Source organism: Eptesicus fuscus, chromosome 5 (genome assembly GCF_027574615.1).
Source record: "Eptesicus fuscus isolate TK198812 chromosome 5, DD_ASM_mEF_20220401, whole genome shotgun sequence".
In the NCBI taxonomy this organism is placed as follows: Eukaryota; Metazoa; Chordata; class Mammalia; order Chiroptera; family Vespertilionidae; genus Eptesicus; species Eptesicus fuscus.
Window position 1 is genome coordinate 56,809,627 of NC_072477.1, and position 17,652 is coordinate 56,827,278.

Sequence of the window (17,652 nt, forward strand, 5' to 3'; positions counted from 1 at the left end):
GCTCATTGGTATAGATTTCCTACTTACTTTGACTTTTACTAAAGAGCACGCCGCATGGCACGGCTTGTATTGTGTGTACCCTTGGAGTAGTTGATGCGAGACAGGGCATCGAGTCCTTTGAACTTGTTATGATAAATTGGTAGGTAAACAAACAAAAGCTACGGCACAAGAGGGTTATAAATCAAGAGGATGTCATCTCAAGGGCGTAGTGACCCTAGTGATTTCTTTAGGCCTGCAATCAGGGATGATGTCACAGCGATAGCAGTTTCGGGCCCCATTCCTCACATTTCTGCTTCAAGCTCTACACTGAGAGGTGGAGCTGGGCTAACGTGGGAGGGCGCTGATCAAAGGAGGGGACTGGGACAGATGGGTAGTCTGGAGGGCAGAACGAAGAGAGTGGGAATATTTCAGAGGACAGTGGATGGCTGTCTTTTGTGCATGGCTCTGAGGAGAGGGAACAGCGATGGCTTTCCATTCATTCATTTAGTCAGTCGCTGGGAATTTTTCTGGCCTCCTCTTCAGGAGTAAACCATTCCTAGGAGTAATGCTCAGCTTTGATACACATCTTTCAAAAATGTAGCCATGAAGAGGACTGAAATGCCTCGGTGAGGTACATTCCAGCTACACCCAGTGTGGGAACCGACTAATGGCTAAACCTCTTCTGGCATCTACTTGTTCCACTCAGAGCAGGGAGTAGCCTAGGTAAACACCTTGGAATTTCATGCAACTGGTACCCACTAATCCCAGCAATAAAGATAACTGATGATTTGGCATTTTTAAGAAAAACCCCCTCCTAAAATTGCAAATACTCTTAGAAGACCATCAACAATAAATTGTGTGGCTATTGCATCTTACTATCTCTTTCATCTTACTGTGAATCACTCTCAAATATTCTTGGAGATAACTTTCTGAGAGCAACTTCCTACGGAGTTCAAGTTCAACAAATATTTATCGAGTACCGGTACTTAATTCACACCAGGCAGTGTGCCAGCACTTCACTTATAATATTTATACAATCCTCAAAATAACCCTAAAAAAAAGTGTTAGTATCTTCTTTCCACATCTACAGATGAGAAAACTAAGAGCCAGACAATTTAAGTAATTTGCACAAGATCACACAGCCAGTAATTGGAGATCTAGAAATGAAGCACAGGTATTCTGACTCACATACTAGCATGCTTTCCACTGTTAATCAGATCAACGTGTCTCCTAAACCTTAACAAATTGTTTAATGTAAAATAATCTGTGATCATGTCCTAATTATATGAAAAAAATTTCTCTACCACAGTCCAGGGAAACAGTTCTCTGGATGAAATTAATATCTGGGTTCATTTGATAGCTCTATTTTTCATTAGAAGTTAATATATAGGTACTCTTGCTTACCAGCAAGTCTCCCATGAATTCCTGCTACAACCTCTGGGCCATCACTCCAAGGGAAACTGATAAAATGGAATTCCTGAACAAGCAGAGGACCGTGGCCATCAGATATGATTTATTTTAAGAAAGACTTTCCTCTGCAATATGGTTCATTTTGCTTTGCTTTTTAGGCAGAAATGGCTTTCAATTCATTGTCTGATTGAATTAATATACATTGTTCCTTCCTGACCTTCCAATATGGGGCTTAGGCATACATTAAATATATAGTTTCCTTTAGTTACTTATATTTAGTTTTTCCTAACAAATATTTGAATTTTATTTTAGTTCCTTTTTCTAAAATAATGTTATTTGGTGCTTGATTTTTCTCCTTCCTTCAGATAAATGTTATCATATTGTAATCACAAGGCTTAGAAACATGAATCTTCTAAACCCATGTATATTCAATACCACATATGGGACCAGCAATGTTAAGAATAATGACCTATATTGCCCTAGCCCCGTGGTCGGCAAACTGCGGCTCTTTGGCCCCTTGAGTGTGGCTCTTCCACAAAATACCACGGCCTGGGCGAGTCTATTTTGAAGAAGTGGCGTTAGAAGAAGTTTAAGTTTAAAAAATTGGGCTCTCAAAAGAAATTTCAATTGTGTACTGTTGATATTTGGCTCTGTTGACTAATGAGTTTGCCGACCACTGCTCTAGCCGGTTTGGTTCAGTGGATATAGCGTATGCCTGCAGACTAAAGGGTCCCGGATTCAATTCCGGTCAAGGACACGAACCTATGTTGCTGGCTCCTCTGGCCCAGGCCTTCGTCAGGGCTCATGCAGGAGGCAACCAATCTATGTGTCTCTCTCACAGTGATGTTTCTCTCTGTCTTTCTCTCTCTTCCACTCTCTCTAAAAATCAATGGAAAAATATCCTCAGGGGAGGATTAACAAAAAACAAAAAAAACAAAAAGAATAACGACCTATGAACCATAAGGTTGCATTTTGATTCCAGATCAGGGCACATGCGGAGGTTGCGGGCTCCATCCCCAGTAGGGGGCGTGCAGGAGGCAGCTGATAAATGATCCTCTCTCATCATTGATGTTTCTATCTCTCTCTCTCTCCCTCTCCCTTCCTCTCTGAAATCAATAAAAATATATTTTAAAAAGAGAGAGAGGAAGAGAAACATCAATGAGACAGAGAAACATCAATTGGCTGCCTCTTGCACACCCCCTACTGGGGATTGAACCTGCAACCCTGGCTTGTGCCCTGACTGGGAATCAAACCGCAACCTCCGGGTTCATAGGTTGACGCTCAACTACTGAGCCACACCAGCCAGGGCTAGAATGGTCTTTTTAAAACAAATCAGATCATGTCACCCTCCTGCTCCAATCCACTCATGGCTTCCCATTATCTAATCTAATAATAGACAAATATGCAAATTGACTGCACCTTCGCCACGCCCACCAGCCAATCAGGACGAATATGCAAATTACCCCAACAAAGATGGCGGCTAATTTGCATATCAAGACAGCGTCGAAAGAAGCCAAGAGCTGCAGAAGGGAGTAAAGCTTCGAAGAAGCAAGCAAGCCGGGAGCAAGGGGGGGGGGGGCGGGGGGGAGGGGAGGAGAAGGGAGGAGCGAAGTCAGGGCCAGGGCCAAAGGAAAAGCAGGCGGGCTGGAGGAGAAGGCGGGGCGGGTGACAAGGGTGGAGGGGAGGTGGGGTAGAGTGCAGCAGGAAATCCTATTGCAGGATTTTTCCTGCAACGGGAATGCTAATATTTTGAATAAAATCCTTGCATGACTATTTTATTTCCTACCCCACTCTCTCACTCTGCTCCAGCCACACTGGCCTCCCTGAGGTTTCTCAAATCCTACCAAATGTATTCTGCCTCAAGGTTTTTGCACTACACAGGAGAATGCCTTTCTTCCCAAATACTCATGGCTCATGTCTTCATTTTAATATTTTGCTCACATGTCACTTTTAAAAGGCCTTCTCTGGTCACTTTACCCCAGGCGTCCTCAAACTACGGCCTGCGGGCCACATGCGGGTGTTTTTGCCGCTTTGTTTTTTTACTTCAAAATAAGATATGTGCAGTGTGCATAGGAATTTGTTCATAGGTTTTTTTTTTTTTTAAACTATAGTCCGGCCCTCCAAGGGTCTGAGGGACAGTGAACTGGTCCCCTGTTTAAAAAGTTTGAGGACCCCTGCTTTACCCAGTCTTTCTCCCCTTTCCTTACTTCTTTGGCTTCATAGCACTTGTCACTACTTAACATCATCTTGCTTATGTGCTTAGCACAAGCTCAAAAAGGACTGTACCTACCATCTGCAACAGTGCCTGACATACAGGAGGTATTAAATAAATGTTTGTAAATGAATATTGAATTCTTCCCCCTGCCTCCTGTTCTCATTTTGGGAAACAAAACCAGAGAGTTTGCCAGTAAATGCCTGCCAGTGACCTGGTGCAGATATAAACACCAGCTATGAGAGCATTGGCTCCGCAGGATAAGACACAGTGGAACTCACCCTGAAATGGAGACAGACTTCTTCTTCTTCTTTTTTTTTTAAAATATATTTTATTGATTTTTTACAGAGAGGAAGAGAGAGGGATAGAGAGTTAGAAACATCGATGAGAGAGAAACATCGATCAGCTGCCTCCTGCACACCTCCTACTGGGGATGTGCCCGCAACCAAGGTACATGCCCTTGACCGGAATCGAACCTGGGATCCCTGAGTCCGCCGGCCGACGCTCTATCCAATGAGCCAAACCGGTTTCGGCCAGACTTCTTTTTTTAAAGGACTGTACTTCATGGGTTGCCATTATTAGCTTATAGTTAGAAAAACACAGTTCTTGAAGAGGAAAATAAAAGGAAAACCTGGACATTATATTTACATAAATAAGTGAAAAGGTAAATTAACTAAATTCTAGAGGAAAGGACAACCGTCCCCATGGCCATGTGACCTGCAGGCTTGGCTGCGATCTGGTAATGGGGTTTTTCTTCTTTCTTCACACAAATGTGGCCCTATTGTAATCACAAAGCTTACAAACACGAATCTTGCTTAGGCCAATGACATGTGGGCGGAAGTGACTATATGACAGCTGTGAGTAGGCGCTTATAAGGGTCATTGTGTTTCTTACTTGTGTGCTTCCTCTCTCCCTTCACCCAGAGAATGTCATGAACCACACAGAGGATGGTCCTTCGTGGGTCCCAGAATGAGAAGTCATGTGGATCAGGGCCTCCACCAAACACCGGTGCTGACATGTAATGTGAGCAAGAAGTAAAGTGAAATTTAGGTTTGTTTTGACTGTAGACTGACCTAGCAAAAGCTGAATGCTGCATTGCCTATTCAGTGAAAGGTGATCCTAGGAAACAGAAGTGGTATGGCACCACTCCCCAATGCATTTAATCCCACTTCAAGTGATGGAAACGTTTAAGTTCAACATAGTAAAGAGAACAAATCTGAGACTGTTAGGTAAAATATTTGAGTAAGGGACAGAGTACAGCTCTGTTAGTTTTCAGGGTTGGGTTAGAATGAAAGTGATAAAACAACACTGGAATTCTACTGAATGTATTACAAGCCCTAATTAGTGTTATCTTTAAACTTGCAGCCAGAAGAACTCATAAAGCAATGTCACACTGAATCATCATATGCAAACTAGTGCCAGAAGCAACTTTCTTGTTATCAAAGGGTTCCTTTAGGAAATAGTTTCCTTGATACGCTTAAGTATTTTTAAAAAATGTATTTTATAGGAGAGTTGAGAATATTTCAGCTAAAGACACGAACTTGAAACGAAGGTGTAAGTATTTCATTCTGGAAGATTGGAGTTAATTAAAGCAGTGGAAGGTAGGAATCAGAAGATAAACACCATGGCAGGAGCACACAATTTCATACAAAAGAATTTGAGCAAACTCTGGCTTGAAATATCCTTCCCTGTCAACCCATCTGTGCCTGTTAGAAGCCTCATGTTTCATTGTCCATCTCAAATGCCTGTTTCTCACTCAAACTTCCCTAATGCCATTAGGTGGAATTAATTTTGACATGCCTCATATTTTCATACCCTATTATGCTTCCACTGGAGATGCACTACAAACACATTTCTGCCAAATACCAAAGGGCTGAGAATTTGAATTTTCAGCTGAAGCCAAGTTGCTGACAAATATCACTGTCAAATAACAAACTTCTAGAATACACAAATAAACCTAAAGAATTATGCCAAAATTTAGCCGACATTCTAGCCACTGAGCCAAACAGGCTAGGGCCCAAAATTTAAATTTCATTATTTTAATATTCTTATTTTAAATGATAGCGCTAAAATGATAAAGTTTAACATTGTATATTTACACTATATACAAGTATAGGAGCAATAATTTCCCAACACTGTCAGCGATTAGACTCTCCTACAGTCATTAGAGAGATTCAAATTCCAACTGAGATGAGTGGATGAAAAAGGTAAATGTCCTAAATGGAATTAAATAAGAATTAAATTCTGGTTTTAAATTGTAAATGCTAGGTACACTAAACATTTCTACAAAGAACAGAGTTATGATGTAATCTCTGCTTATTCTTTTTCGTATTATTAAATTTTTATAAATATTTATTAACTAAAACAATAACTTTCTTCCTAAGTTATCTAGCTATTACATTCTCTATATTTGTAGTAACTGTCAACCTATTTCCCTATTTATCTACTTGAACATTAACAATTTTTAATTATTTTGAATTGATTTTGAACATAAAATATATCTTTAACAATCTGCAATTATTACAGAATTTTACTTATCTAACATTTACTATGCATTTGTACTTTAAAAGAATTTCAACAAATAAGTCAGATTTTTTACTGCCTGTATCTGAATATTTGCATAATAATAAAAAATCTAAATAACATACTTTGATTTTATCTGTGACACTCTTACTGATTAGATATAAGAATAACTTTTACACTTAACCATGTCAAAGTTTAAGGATGATGGAAATAATATTAAAGTAGGCATTCTGAAAGCTGAGGCCCAATGCACAGGCCAAACAGCCAAGACTCTTTGTCTACTGTCACTAAGATAGAGTTAGATTTTAGGCAGGCACATGCTACTGCTTATTCACAGTTAGCTTTCAATCAGTCAACATCAAAGTCTTGATCCACACAGATGACAGTTAAGTCATATTTTCCCCATTCTATCTTTTGTAGTTGAGTTTTTATTGACTTTTTTGAGAGAGAAACATTGATTTGTTGTTACACTTATTTATGCATTCATTAATTGATTCTTGTATACCCACAATCTTGGCATATCAGGACAATACTCTAACGAACTGAGCTACCGGGCAAGGGCAAAGTAGTTGATTTTTTTGGATTAAAAGTAGACAACTGTATTGTTACTTGTGTTACATTTTTAAAAATTGATTTTTAAATAGAGTGGAAGGGAGGGGGAGAGACATAAAAACATTGATGTGAGAGAGACACATCTATTGGTTGCCTCTCCCATGCGCCCAGACCAGGGCTGGGGTTGGAGCCTGCAACTCAGGTAAACGCCCTTGACCTGAATCAAACCTGGGCTAATGCTCTATTCATTGAGCCAAACCAGCCAAGGCTTGTGTTAAATTTTTATCTGAGTAGGTACAGGCTTATACTTTGGCCTCCTAGGGCCCATCAGCTAGAGACCCAGTAGTTATTTTATCAGTATTATAATCAAACTAGAGGCCTGGTGCATGAAATTCGTGCATGGGGGTGTGTGTCCCTCAGCCCAGCCTGCACCCTCTCCAATCTGGGACCCCTCGAGGGATGTCCGACTGCCCATTTAGGCCCGATCCCAGTAGTATCGGGCCTAAACGGGCAGTCGGACATCCCTCTCACAACCCAGGACTGCTGGCTCCCAACTGCTCACCTGCCTGCCTTCCTGATTGCCCCTAACTGCTTCTGCCTGCCAGCCTGATTACCCCCTAACCACTCCCCTGCCAGCCTGATTGATGCCTAACTGCTCCCCTGCCAGACTGTTTGCCCCTAACTTCCCTCCCCTGCAAGCCTGGTCACCCCTAACTGCCCTCCCCTGCAGGCCTGGTCCCCCCCCCAATCTGCTCTCCCCTGCAGGCCTGGGTCCCCCACAACTGCCCTTCCCTGCAGGCCCGGTCGCCCCCAACTTCCCTCCTCTGCCGTCCTGGTCACCCCTAACTGCCCTCCCCTGCAAGCTTGATCATCCCCAACTGCCCTCCCTTGCAGGCCTGGTCTCTTCCAACTGCCCTCCCCTGCTGGCCATCTTGTGGCAGCCATCTTGTGTCCACATGGGGGCAGCCATCTTTGACCACATGGGGGCACCCATCTTGTCTGTTGGAGTGATGGTCAATTTGCATATTACTCCTTTATTAGATAGGATTAAATAGGATAGAGGCCTGGTGCATGGGTGGGGGCCAGCTGGTTTGCCCTAAAGGGTGTCCTGGATCAGGGTGGGGGTTCCCTTGGGGCGTGAGGTGGCCTGGGCGAGGGGCCTGTGGTGGTTTGTAGGCCAGCCATGCCCTCCCGACAACCTAAGCGGAGGCCCTTGTATCTGGGATTTATTTATCTTCTATAATTGAAACTTTATAGCCTTGAGCGGAGCCAAGCCTCCTGCTTGCTCTGTGGCCGCAGCCATTTTTGTTGGGATTTATTTATCTTCTATAATTGAAACTTTGTAGCCTTGAGTGGAGGCCTAGGCTGGCCAGGGTGTGCAGAAAGCTTGGTTTCCTCCATCGCTGGGGGCAACTCAAGCCTCCTGCTCTCTCCAGCTCCGTGGCTGCTGCCATTTTTGTTGGGATTTATTTATCTTCTATAATTGAAACTTTGTAGCCTTGAGTTAGAGGCCTAGGCCAGCCAGGGTGTGCGAAAAGCTTGGCTTCCTCCATTTCTGGGAAACCCAAGCCTCCTGCTCACTCTGTGGCCTCAGCCATCTTGGTTGGGTTAATTTGCATACTCACTCCTGATTGACTGGTGGGCATGGCTTGTGGGTGTAGCGGAGTGATGGTTAATTTGCATATTACTCTTTTATTAGATAGGACTAGAGGCCCAATGCATGAAAATTTGTGCAAGAGTAGGTTGTCCTTCCCCCCTTCTTACCCCCCCCCAAACCCCCACTGCCAAAACGGCTCCCCTCTGGCACCCAGGCTGCTTCCTTCCGGCTGCCTGCAGGCACCAGGGATCTGGGCTGCTTCCTTCTAGCCCTGGCTTCATCAGGAAGGATGTCCAGAATGATGTCTGGTCTAATTAGCATATTACCCTTTTATTATTATAGATTACTGGTGAACTGCTGTTCAAAACATGCCATGGAAAGAGCCCTGCAGTGGCTAAGCCCTTCTGGTTAAATTTCTTCCATGCATTTACTTATGATCAAGAGTCAAAAAATATTGTTTAAGCCAGTCATTTAACTATTTAGCTGCACTGTTATGCAGCCCACATGTCTCAAGGACGTTTTGAGACTTTGGTAAACATCTTGCTAAAACCCAAATACAGTGTGTTCATTTGACCAAACTCTCATGATTTCCTATTACTTATTAAATGAATCTGTGCTGTCTCTTATGGATCACTGCTTCTTCCTGGTGCTTATAAACCACTGAAGTAGGTATTACACTTTTCTAGAGTTTTGCTCAGGATTGATGGATTCAGTGGTCAGGATTTAAAGACACTAACACATACACCTTTTGAGACATGCACCTTCCTGATTTTCCTACATCATCTCCCTTCTTAGGTTGGTTGGGCCTAAAGCATAGCCCAACCTCATTCAAGCACACATACATCTAGTTCCTATTGAGGTCCTGTGACATGTGGGACACTTGCTAGAGGTTGTGAGCATCTGCTCATGCTCCCTGACTGGTAGGACAGGGAAGTGGGTTAGCAGCTGGGGCAGAGAGGGTGTGGGGCACCATTTCATATCGCACAGAGAAAGGCTGAATGATTAAACCGAGAGGAGGTGGTCCATAGCAGAGTCAAGTCTAACCTCAGCAGACCCATGCCAGGCTGCCAAATCCAACGGAGGGCACCCAGAAAGCAGAGCAAGTACAAACACGTTGAGACATCAGGGAAGCCTCAAGGAGCAGAGCGTAATGACAGGGTGGGTCAGGAGTAACTCCCGAGTCAGCTGTCTTGTTTATATTCAATTCTTGGAATGACAGGGGAGGGCTGTCTGTCTGCCAGATGGAAACACAAAACTGAGTAAGATTCAGTCCTGCTTAAATTCCTGACATTGTCAGCATAAAATGGAAAACTTTGTTGGCATTAAGATCCATGGATATTTATTTAGGTTAGTATTTAGGATAGAAATACCTAAGTGCCTTTTGTATGCCAAGCACTGTTTGAAGTGTTTTATACATTCATCTTCATGATAGTACCACTGTGAAGTATGATAATGATTCCTAGTCTACAGGTGAAGAAACTGAGGCTAGGTAATTTGCAGAAATTCACACAACTAACAGAAGATTTGAACTAGGCAAGTATGACCCCCAAGTTCACATTTGTAACTCCTATTCATTATGGCCCCATCGATGGAAAGAGAATCATTTAAATAAAAACAATTACTATACTGCCTTGTCCATGATAAGGTATGAAACAGCAAATAGAAACTAGAATAGGTCTTAAATGCTCCTTCTTGCACCTTGTCATCAGTTTAAGTGACAAAGAGTTAAGCAGAGTTCAGCAGAAGGGCAGGAAGAGTAGGCTTTCTTGTTTTTCCAGGGCAAAACTTGATAGGTAACTTTATGATTTTTATCACAGCATAGGTTTAAAACGGTAAGTCCAAAGTTAATATAAAAAATTCAAGGTGAAACAGTTAACCCATTTGGGTTGTCTGTATTCTTGCTCCCACTTATACTAATAAATTTTAACTGTTTAGTTGAATATGTGCATTTCTGTTATAATGAGTTCTCCCTTCTCCCTCTGGCTACTTCTGGTTGTCTGTCTACTCCTTATCTTCATAATAAGGGCACTTTATAGTTCTTTCTGCAAATGGATTCATCTAACACGGTGCCAACTATTTTTAAAGAGATAATATGTCTAAAATTTAACCAGATTCAATCAGTCTTTACTTTCATTTTAAAAGGAAAGTTTATTCATTTCTAATGTTCTGTACACATTTTCACTTGGAAATTTCATTTCAGACACAAACAAATAGATTTTATCTTTCAAAGCAAAACGATCTTGATTAATTAAAACAGTATACATCTACGTTAGCATTAAGCCTGGCTGGCAAATTCCCAAGAGTCAAACATGGCACCTACTTGTGCCAACTGGGATCAGGATAAAAGTATTTTGCACTTTATTACATTTTGCTTTATCACACATTTAATTCCCTCACAATGTTCACTTTCACATTTAAAAAGCAAATTAGTTATTAATTCCCCAAATAATATAATAAATGTCCACCTTTGATTGAAAACTTTCAACATAAAAAAATAAAACAAGAATTTTTCAATAACTGCTTAGCCAAATAAATGTTGCCAATATAAGTTTAAACAGTTTACAAAGTATTATTTCCTTTGTTCTCTTTCAAAACAATACAGGTACACATAAAGTCCACATTACAGACATCTAAACTGGTAAGATATTATAGATTGGTGGCATGCAAGTATTGTACATTTTAAAATATATTTTATTGATTTTTTACAGAGAGGAAGGGAGAGGGATAGAGAGTTAGAAACATCGATGGGAGAGAAACATTGATCAGCTGCCTCTCGCACACCTCCCACCGGGGATGTGCCTGCAACCAAGGTACATGCCCTTGATCAGAATCAAACCTGGGACCCTTCAGTCCGCGGGCCAACATTCTATCCACTGAGCCAAACCAGTTAGGGCATATTGTACATTTTTAAGTGCAATGAAAAATGCTTATTTGTTTCCCTCGAATGGATGAAACAAAATTAAGACAAAGGTTTAATTAAAATATAAATATTCCATGTGGAGTTGTATTAAAAAAACAACAAAGTGACAGAGATAGAAATTTTAGGTCAGTTCAATTTCTTTCTTAACTAAGGATTGTCACTGGCAATGTTTACTACTAAAATAAAATTTCTTAACATGCACCTTTTTCTATCCATTTCATTCCACATATGGCCAATTCCTATCTATCCACAGGGAACATTTTAATCCTGGCCCAGCTTCTCTCAATTGCACAGTGTACTTCTGATCAGCTTCTCTGTTATCCAGTCAACATGTGCTCAGACACACATGCACGCGCACACACGCACGCATGTGCGCACACACACACACTTTAAATGAAAGCCTATGAAAAACGTGCTGTTAACTGTGCTCCATTTCCTTCTTTGCATTTCCCCCTTTCCTCCACTGATTTTGAGGAGAAGATATTATAAATGTTAAAATATCCTTTCAGAAAAGGCTGTTCCTTGAGAACTACTCTGAAGACAGTAAAAACTGCCGAGGAGGAACAGACAACTGTCTGTCTGTCGGTGGCAAGTTCAGACCTCTTCCTCTGAACAGTGCCTTGTGAAGGGAGATGAAACTGCAATGGGAACAGGTTAGAATCCCAAGATTCAGGAGCTGGAAGGGACCTTAGACAGCATCTGATCCGCTCACTTCGTTTTCCAGACGAAATGAAGTCAAGATAGGTGGAAAGTCTTGCCCAAAGTCACACACAACTGATATCCAAATCAGCATTGTTTTCCAAAAATACATGGTGACAAATGGAGCATTTTTACTTATTTATTTTTTGGAGCTGGAGGACAATTCAAGCTACATTTATTAAGCACCTATTTTGTACAAGGCACCTTACTAGATGTTACTAAAGGTACAAAGATTGATGAGAGTCCCTGTCTCCAAGTGCTTGTGAAAGTCCTGTGAGGCTAGGTTTCAAGATCCTTCTTAGCAGAAAATAATACTGGCCAGGGCTAAGGTTGCTGGTGATAACAAGGCAGCTGCTGCCCAGGAGAGCTGATCTCACAAGTGATACTGTCTTCCCTTCACTACCAGAGCTCAGCCCGTTACACAGCTGCTGGAGCCCCAACGACAGTCTTCTCCTAGCCCCCTAGTCACACCTCAGGCCACAGCCTGCCCCACCCTGAATGGCGACAGAGCTGACAGGAGGGCAGCAGTGTCCCAGACCCTCGTCACTGTTTGCTTCCCCCTGTGTCCAACCCTGGGCTCTCTGCAAGGGTCCTGTCCTGTCCCAAGGAGATGTCAAAGTGACTCAGGAAAACGCCCTACCACACACATCACTGGTATATAACACACACTGCCCCATCAACCACCTCTCCCATGTCTTTGTGGAAAATAAAGTAATCCCAGTCCTCTACATCATACTCATGCTTCCATTCCCCATACTAAAAAAGATGTGGAAGATGTAATTGTTGGTCAGAGGAAAAGAAAAGATTCAAGAGGCAGAGGAAAATATTAGTGAATCAATATATATATAAAAGGCTAATATGCAAAGTGTCCCCTTGGGAGTTCCACTGGGAGACTGGTAGTTCGATTGCTCGCTATAATGTGTGCTGACCACCAGGGGGCAGCTGGAAGCTGGGGAAGGAAGGCCCTGGCTGGCAGCTGGAAGGAAGGCCCCGGCCGGCAGCTGGAGGCCCTGATAGGCCCTAATTGCCGGTCAGGCCTAGGGACCCTACCCGTGCACGAATTTTATGCACCAGTCCTCTAGTAGATAATAAAAATGATCTCCCACTTTTGTACAGTCCTTTCCAGTATAGTATTTTCATCCTGCTAGCTGATTATATTCTCACCACAACTCTGTGAGGTAGTTAGTGAAGGTATTGTTCCCATTATAATATAGCTGAAGAACTTAGGCTTGAGTCACCCAGCTAAGAAAGTGTGGAGCCAAGTGTCCAGGTTTCTTGAATCCAAATCCAATGCTCTTCCCCCTTTATAGTCTACTAGAGGCCTGGTGCATGAAATTTGTGCACTCGGGGAGGGTCCCTCAGTCTGGCTTGTACCCTCTCGCAGTCCGGGAGCCCTCACTCCTGACTGCTCGCTGCTCCTGAGCCTGGCTTCTGGCTGAGTGGCGTTCCCCCTGTGGGAGCACACTGATCACCAGGGGGTAGCTCCTGCCTTGAGCACCCGCCCCCTGGTGGTCTGTGCACGTCATAGTGACCAGTTGTTCTGCTGTTCGGTCTATTTGCATATTAGCCTTTTATTATATAGGATAATTGGCAGGCAATTAAATGATCATATACACCTGCTAAGTGTCAGTGATAGGATTAGGAGTCAGTCTCTAAATCTGTTAATATGGTTCTCCTCCACCAGACCAACTAGCAAAGCCTAAGTGCTCAGAATGACTACCATGGAAGATACCAGAGAAATGTCTAGTCTCCTTCACCCTCCCCCAAATCAATGATGCACCACAAAACTGGGATAAATCTCTGGTGCATGTACAGTCTTTCTAGCACAGTACCCAGAGGAAGGTTTAAACCTTGGAACTCCGCCTCCGTCCATCTACTGAATGTTCAATCATTGATGTTATGGGCAGATGGGAAAGAGGAAAGCTGAGCAGAGTTACTTCTGCTGTTATGCAAGTTAAGACCTTTAATTTCCATCTTCCTTTTCCACCTCACTCAGCCTCTCCACTTTAGTAAACTCCTGAACCACAATCGAAACCCAATCTAATCCAGAGCTGGTAGCAAGAAAACAATGAATCCATCCTGGGTTCTAGGTACTTTCCTCCCTCCGGTTTGTTGGGGGAGGGGATCATGTGATTTTCACCCAGAATGCTCTGCCTGATGCTTCCATTCGTTCTCACACCTTTTCTTTGCACGTGTCTCAGTCCTTTAGCTTTGAGGATGGCATGGTATGTGGTGGGGAGATTTGAAATGAGGGGCAAAAGGAAAAACTGCCACTGGAAGGCAGAGCTAAAATATTTCATCTTAGTTCTCTGCTCATTAAAATGAAAGTAGCAAGAGATCAACCAAAGAACTTGTATGCATATATGCATAACCCATAGACACAGACAAAAGGGTGGTGAAGGCCTCAGGGGGGCAGGCTAGAAGAGGTTAATGAGGGAAAAAGGGGACTTATGTAATACTTTCAACAATAAAGATTTTAAAAAAAAGGAAAGTAGCTATTACTGCATCATTAGTGTATGAGAGGAAGGAAGCTTCAGGATCGTGACTTAAAACCCGATTCCAGAAACAGCTCCACTGAGTACAGGTAACAGGCCACAGAACCCAGAATTCACAACTTACCACCCCTGCCCATTGGTGCTGATGCCATAAATACTTGCACTAAAGATGGTATCCACTTTGCAAAAAGGTACTCTACCCTCAAAACCCAAGAATTGTATCAATCCAGAGTTTTTGTACTTCCTGTCCCCCTCACAGTGCCTAGGAGAGGGCTAAGCACCCATATCCACGAAGAAGGAAATATCTGCAAACTCTTCTGTGAATTTAAAGCATGCTGATGCTTAACAGTGTTTTCAAGTTTGAGCGTCGGACCCGATCTTTTGGCAGTTATTCAGAGCACACGGGTCTCCCTAATGCTGGTGCCCTGCCAGGGGCCACGCTTCTGCCTGGAAGAGAAGCTGCCGCTGTCATCTGGTGTTCCAGGCTTCCCTTAGGGTTATGGTTTTGAGGAGTATAGGCATTTGGGATTTCTGAATTTTGAAGTGGAGATGGGCTTTTATTGTACAATAATCTGTGTGCTCTCAGATGGGTGAGCTGCACGTGCCCCTCCAGGTTAGTAATTCTCTACCTAAGCTAGGCCTGCAGCAACTCTGAGAGGGATAAGGGAAGAGGGCCAGGGAGACAGCATCTCCCTTCAATCAGTTGTCCAGCTTTAGCCAAGTAGCTCCATACAGTAATTAGTGACCTTTATGTACAAAACACTTATATAGAGTGTACCCTACACAGATGGAAGGAAAGGGCTGCATCATGTTGATGAAGATGAAAGAGCTTCTACTTATACACTTTAGGCATATGGAGAGATTTGGTGCTGACACAATGAAATGATTGCAAAGTTTCTAATCTTTATTCCCTAAGGTTGTTGTCCATGCACACTGTGAAATTTGGGGGGTGATGACCTAAAATGCAAACTCTAGGGAGTGATTTCACATTAACCTGGGCCCGCAGCAACTCTAAAAAGGACAAGGGACAAGGAGCTGGGAGAGAGCATCCCCCTTCAATCGGTTGTCCAGATGTAGCCAAACACCTAGTTATTTAGATATTTGGCGACACACACACACACACACACACACACACACACACACACACACTCTTATTTACATTAGGCCCTAACAAGATAAAAGGAAAAGATTTACTCATGCCTATGACGATGAAACAGCATCCTTTACACACTTCCGTACGGTGGGGAGATGTAGTGCTGGACTAGTGATGTGATCTCCAGACTTCCAGAATTTGTCTTCTAAAAGTCACCTTTTACAAGTCATGTTGTGATATGAGCCTGCAGGTCCTGGTGAGTGATTCTGCACTTACTGTGGGCCTATCCACATCTAAAAGAGGGAAGGAGGTGGTCTGGGAAGAGATCATCTCCCTTCAATCAGTTGATGTTGCCAAATATCTCAGCATCATATTTGGCAAATGCATACATATAAAAATATTTTATATACGTTATGTACCACCATGATGAATGGTAAGGGGTTAATCATGCTCATAGTAATGAAAAAACTACTTGCACACTTTGGGAAGATGCTCGAGAGATAAAGTCCTAGGCTAATTAAATGATTTATAGGCTCTCCAAAATGTAAGTTTATCTTCTAATAGTTATCTTTAATATGTGAATACTCATGAAAATGTCACCTTTCAAGCTACTTTTAAAACACAGGTAATATTAAGATAAAATGATTAGATATAAATATTAGATTTCATAGATTCTATTACATGTGGGCCAACTATTTTACAAGCTAAAACAGTGCTAAATTTTGATAATACCCCATTATCTTGCTTTAATACTATCAACAACTGAAGTACAGTCACTATTAAATTCTGATTTTTTTCTTACTTTCTGCCAGGGTTTGTCAGAAACTGCTTTAGCCCCCAATCTACAGCACCCTGGGGCTGCAGAAAACACTCTGTAGAATTCAAGATTCCTTAGGGGTGAAGGTAAGAATAAGAGTGAATGAGAAAAGAAAGGAAAAAGTCCTATTTGCAGGGTCATGCCAGGGACTTAGCACTTAAATATATCTGCAATGAATCTAAAGTACTAGGAGAAAGAAACAGAAGAGAAATGGTCTCCCCTTTGGCAACATGGTAACCAAAACATATGTACACACACACACACACACACACACACACACACACACACACACACACACACACACAAAGAGTTGTATACATTGCTGATGCGTGTTTATAAACCAACAACTGGGGGCACGGGATAGGAGGAAGCCCTGATTTGTAAAATTTGCTAATTTCCTTGGTGTAAATACTCCCACCACCATGGCCAATTTCAAACTCCCAGCAAGAGGTCCTGAACTTCTGAGTTCAGAAGAGATGTAAATAGTACAGCATTATAGCATGTCTGCCATACTGACAACAACAGATGCAAACAGTCTTAAGAGCACAGGAAATAGTAAATGTACTTTTGAGTATTACTTTTTGTTTTTAATACAACTTACTTGATTGTAAGTATATGACATTTAATTTTTAATAATGGCCATGTTTAACAACCAGTTCGCAAAATTCTTGAAAATTTAATAACCAGTAAGCCTGTATGAGCTGGCTCCAACATTCCACACCTAAGTAAATAAGGGGAAAGGAAAAATCAGACTGAAAACCATTAAATACTATTTACTGTGCTTTTTTTTTTTTTTTTTTTTTTTTTTTTTTTTTTGGTATAGATAGGGAGACATAGTGGAAAACTAAAGAATTTTTAGGGTTCTAAAAATGTCAACAGGTTCTGCTCATTAGTCCCTCAAAAATGTAAAATATTCTCAAGAAAATGAGATGTTTCAAAGAATTTTAGGGTTACAAATGTGAGTACTTAAAATATAGGTAAATATCCAATTTTATAAAGGCTATCTATCTGAAACTGTTCCCATGTGTTCTACAAGCTAGCTGGAATGATATGTGAATTAATTTATCATTTTTTAAAACTTGTTTTACTGCTATCAAGCAACGCAAGAACACTCAATTACTAAACAAATCCTGGGCTGGGCCCACCTTCTGCCAGAGTCAGCAACACCTTTAGCTCCAGCTGTTACCAGCACTAGGAATGCCGCCTTTACAAGACTCAGCATTACCGAGAAAAGAAGAAAGAGAATGAGTTGGAAGGAACGGGAGAAGGGAATAAGAAAGGGAGACATAAAAGCTAGTGTTAAGAGTGCCACCAATTACAGCCTTGGGCACTGACAGTTATCAGAGACATGTGCA